This window comes from Piliocolobus tephrosceles, chromosome 4 (assembly GCF_002776525.5).
Source record: "Piliocolobus tephrosceles isolate RC106 chromosome 4, ASM277652v3, whole genome shotgun sequence".
Taxonomy (NCBI): Eukaryota; Metazoa; Chordata; class Mammalia; order Primates; family Cercopithecidae; genus Piliocolobus; species Piliocolobus tephrosceles.
This window is the reverse complement of record NC_045437.1, coordinates 112,513,464-112,518,110: the sequence shown is the minus strand read 5'-3', so window position 1 is coordinate 112,518,110 and position 4,647 is coordinate 112,513,464. Positions and strand designations below refer to the sequence as shown.

The 4,647-nt window shown below is 43.5% G+C and overlaps 1 pseudogene; it reads left to right on the top strand.

Annotated features, from left to right (window-relative positions):
• Nucleotides 1–252: 252 nt before the first annotated feature.
• LOC111527448 lies at nt 253–4,114 on the top strand (annotated as a pseudogene).
• The last annotated feature ends 533 nt before the right edge of the window (nt 4,115–4,647 follow it).

The window sequence follows — 4,647 nt, the reverse complement described above, 5'->3', positions numbered from 1 at the left end:
TGAGGCATGAGAATTGCTCGAACCCGGGAGGCAGAGGCTGCAGTGACCTGAGATCATGTCACTGAACTCCAGTCTGGGCAACAGAGTGAGACTCTGTCTCAATAAATACATAAATAAATAAATAAGCCTTAACAGTGGAGTCAGGAGGACTGAGGTGCAAACCCCATCACTGCCCCACATCTCGCTGTGCCACCTTGACAGGCCTTGTCCTCCCACCCCAGAAAACCCTGATCTGCAAAGCAAAACTTAACCATGCGGGGCAGAGGTGAGCAGAGAAGAGAAAATCCGTACTCCAAGCTCGGACAGGGCAGGCTTTCAGAACAATTAATGTATTTTACAAAAGGAGGATGGCTTGTGATATGCCAATGATTCTCAGCCCTCTCCTCCTTGAGGGTTCCTATTTTTCTATTATTTTTATTAAACAAGAAATCAGGCTTTATTACAATTTAGTACATAGACTGACAGTAGTACCTATGAGAAAATGATAATGATGGAGGGAAATGATAGAGATCGATTTCTAGAATTAAAGAAAGATGAAGGATCTCAGATCGAAAAGGCCCATAGAGGCTTTTGCGCTGTTATTATTTCTCCTTTGGAATGTGAAGGTCTGAATGAGAGTTTTGATTTTGAATGTGTCAATGATTTTGAGAAGCCCTGATTACATTTTATGGTATAGTCACTGGAAATGGAAAAATGGCATTATATATATTTATTATATATAAAAATATATATTATACATACTCTCCTTACTTTATTTCAGTTACCGTCCCCATAGAATTTGACAAGAATTGCTATGACTGAAAAGTTTTTGAGTCCTAATTAAAACTGTATTTATGGCAGTATTCATAATTAGCCTGAAATGCATTCCGCAGGCAATCTCTGAGTTTCTGGAATGTTTTCTTAGACTTTTTGGACGCGCAGCAGCTTACATGTCTGAAGTTACTCGAAGGCATCACTTTTGAGAAAGCTTACAACTGAGCCCTGTACCATCCCATGTCCTCTTGAACATGCCTGCCATACTTTTAACAGGGTAGTTGAATAAGTAGCATCACCATTCTTTGCTGTGGCACAGGTTATAAACTTAAGTGGAGTTTACTGGCAGCATCGAATGTTTCAGCTTGAAAAAATAAAAGCAGGGTACAAGTTAGATGTTTAGTTCTAGAAATTGTGTGCAATATGTTCGTAACGATGGCTGTGGTTGCCACAGAGTGCCTCGTTTACCTTTAAGTCCGTTTACCTTTAAGTCCTGCATGCAGATGGAAGGGGTGGAATTGTGCACTCAAGTGGGTGCTTTAACTGCAGTGTTTGGCAGAGTTGCCTTCTACCTGCCAGTTCAGAAGTTCAACCTGTTTTCAACTAGAATATATATACTAAACAATTTCAGTCTGTTAACTCTGATTCAGCCTCTTCAGATACCCGTGTGCTGTGCAGCAGTGGCTCTGTGTGTAAATGCTATCCATGGCGGACACACAAAAATACCAATATGATGTGTACAGGATAATGCCTCATCCCAATCAGATGTCCATTTGTTATTGTGTTTGTTAACAACCCTTTATGTCTTGGTGTTATAAACTCCACTTCAAACTGATTAAAGTCTCATTCTTGTCAAAAAAGAAAAAAAGAAAAGGCCCACAGAATTGCAAACAGAAGAAAGAAAAAATCCATACTGCAACACATTCGAGTGAAATTTCAGCCTATCAGAGATAGAGAGATGCCTAACAGTCCCCAGAGAGCAGAGAACCTGACGAAGGAGCCAGACTCGGACAGAACCACGCTTTCCGACAGCCACGCGGACTGTAAGGCCACGGGGAGGAATAACAGCTTTGAGTACTGAAGTGAGCCCTGAAGTTTTCAGTATTGAACTTTGCACCCTGAACTTTACATCCAGCCGACTGTCATCCAAGTGTGAGGTGATGACCAACACATTCTCAAACACAGAAGGCCCTAGAGGTTGGCTACGTAAAGACCCACGTGGGAAACACTCAGGACCAGCACGTGGTTCAAGACACGAGAAGGTGATCAGATTCCGAAGTGAAGACTGTTCCCCACCTCCACCCCCATCAACTAGCTAAGATCCAGAAGAGAAAGAGAGAGTGATAGGACGGGGACTGGGTGGAGGGGAGATCCAGGGACACGAGGGAGCAGTCATGTGACTGAGGAACATATGGATAACATTTTTATTTATAAAAAGAAAGGATTAACCAAGAAACCTAGAAAAGGCAGGGCACAAGCTGAAACCATAAACTTGTCGGTAAAAAGACAAAGACTGTTGATTGGATAGAAGCCAAAATCCAGCTACAGGCTTTTTAGAAGAAAGACGACTAAGTCATCAATCAGAGGAATGAAGGGGAAGGGGGTGTGGATGGGATACAGGTGAGATTTCTTGAAGCTGGATGTGGGGTCCATGCATGGGAGTTCATTACACTATTTTGCTTGTGCAAACATCTGATTTTTTCCATTATAATTTTTTTCTTGAGACAGAGTCTTGCTCTTGTCACCCAGGCTGGAGTGCAGTGGTGTGATCTTGGCTCACTGCAACCTCTGTCTCCTGGGTTCAAGCAGTTCTCCTGCCTCAGCCTCCTGAGTAGCTGGGACTACAGGTGCATGCCACCATGCCCAGGTAATTTTTGTATTTTTAGTAGAGATGGGGTTTCACCATGTTGGCCAGAATGGTCTCGATCTCCTGACCTTGTGATCTGCCCACCTTGGTCTCCCGAAGTGCTGGGATTACAGGTGTGAGCCACCGCACCCGGCCTAAAATGTTTTTTAAAAGACCATTCTCAATCTAAATTTCTCTCTTCTCCAAAAGTCCAAGACAGCTGTCTATTCCTAATTTTCACATTATGCCCATCACTTGAACATTTAAAAAAGAAATGAACATGTAGAAACTGGTTTTATTATGCAGTAATGTAAGTATGGTCATCCCTTGGTATCCGTGGGGGATTAGTTCCAGCACCCCCCAAAAATACCAAAATCCATGGATGCTCAAGTCCCTTACAGAAGATGATGTTGTATTTGCACATAACCTACACACATCTTCAAATTGTCTCTAGATTTTGATACCTAATCAATGCAAATGCTATGTAAACAGTTGTTACACTGTATTTTACACAGCTGTTTAGGGAATAATGGCAAGAAGAAAGGTCTGTGGCTGGGCGTGGTGGCTCACGCCTGTAATCCCAACACTTTGGGAGGCCAAGGCAGGTCGATCACCTGAGGTTAGGAGTTCGAGACCAGCCTGACCAATATGGCGAAACCCCGTCTCTACTAAAATTACAAAAATTAGCCAGGTCTGGTGGCATGCCCCTGTAGTCCCAGCTACACAGGAGGCTGAGGCAGGAGTATCGTTTGAACCTGGGAGGCGGAGGTTGCAGTGAGCCAACATCATGTCGCTGCACTCAGCCTGGGCGACAGAGCGAGACTGTCTTAAAAAAGAAAAAAAAAAAGAAAGGTCTGTGTTTAATACAGATACAACTACCCATTTTTTCCTAATATGTTTGATCTACAGTTGGTTGAAACCAGAGACACAGAACCTCTTGAAACAGAGGGCCAACTGTAGGCCCACTGCCTCCACAAAGTTCCCAAATTTCTCTTTATTAAGATCTCGGTAGCTCAGACCCGTGGATCTCATCGAAGACGGCGGTGCGATCTGTGTCTGGCATTACCAGAGGAGTCTTCATGTGGACAGTCTCAGGGGCAACACGTAGAGAATTTTGGTCTCGATCCAGAAAACAGAAAGTGCCAAAGCTTGCTGAGGCAGTAGAAGAGGTGAAAGGGGAACCTATCCTGGTGTTCCTCACGAAGCTGAGGATAGTCACCACCTGGCGATCTCCAGGGTCGTTTGGAATCTTATGTTAAAGAAGTTTTTGCTTCATCTCTTCCTGGTAATTGGCAAGACATCTCCCAGGAAGATGGTCCTCTAAAGTTCAATCTCTTGGTACATTTAGCTGATGACTTGGGTCATGGGGTCTGTAACTCCAGACTCTACCAGATGTGCAGGGTTAGAAATGGTCTTGATTTCTATAATGTTCCTATTCAAGATAGATCTAAATGTGATGAACTCAGTGCCAGTAATCTCCTCTGCCACAATCTGAAAATCACTTGGGGTTACTGAGCAATTCAGAAGAGAAACACATTGAAATCATTTTTTTCCCTGAGCAAGGGGCCTGCTTATTAGACCTTTTGATACTTTACCAGGTGAAATACTGCCAGAACTGTCCTCTAAACCCACTTTTCTATAGAGGAATGTATCATCTCTTTTTTTTCTCATATTATGAATGGACAAATAACAGGACTTTCTATCTTCATATTTGCTGAAACCACTTTTTTTTTTTTTTGAGGTGGAGTCTTGCTCTGTCGCCCAGGCTGAAGTGCAGTGGCGCTATCTTGGCTCACTGCAAGCTCCACCTCCTGGGTTCATGCCATTCTCCTGCCTCAGCCTCCCGAGTAGCTGGGACTATAGGTGCCCGCCACCACGCCCAGTTAATTTTTTGTATTTTTTTTTTTTTTTTAATAGAGACGGGGTTTCACCGTGTTAGCCAGGATGGTCTCAATCTCCTGACCTCATGATCTGCCTGCCTTGGCCTCCCAAAGTTGCTGGGATTACAGGTATGAGCCACTGTGCCTGGCCTTTTTGAAACCATTTTT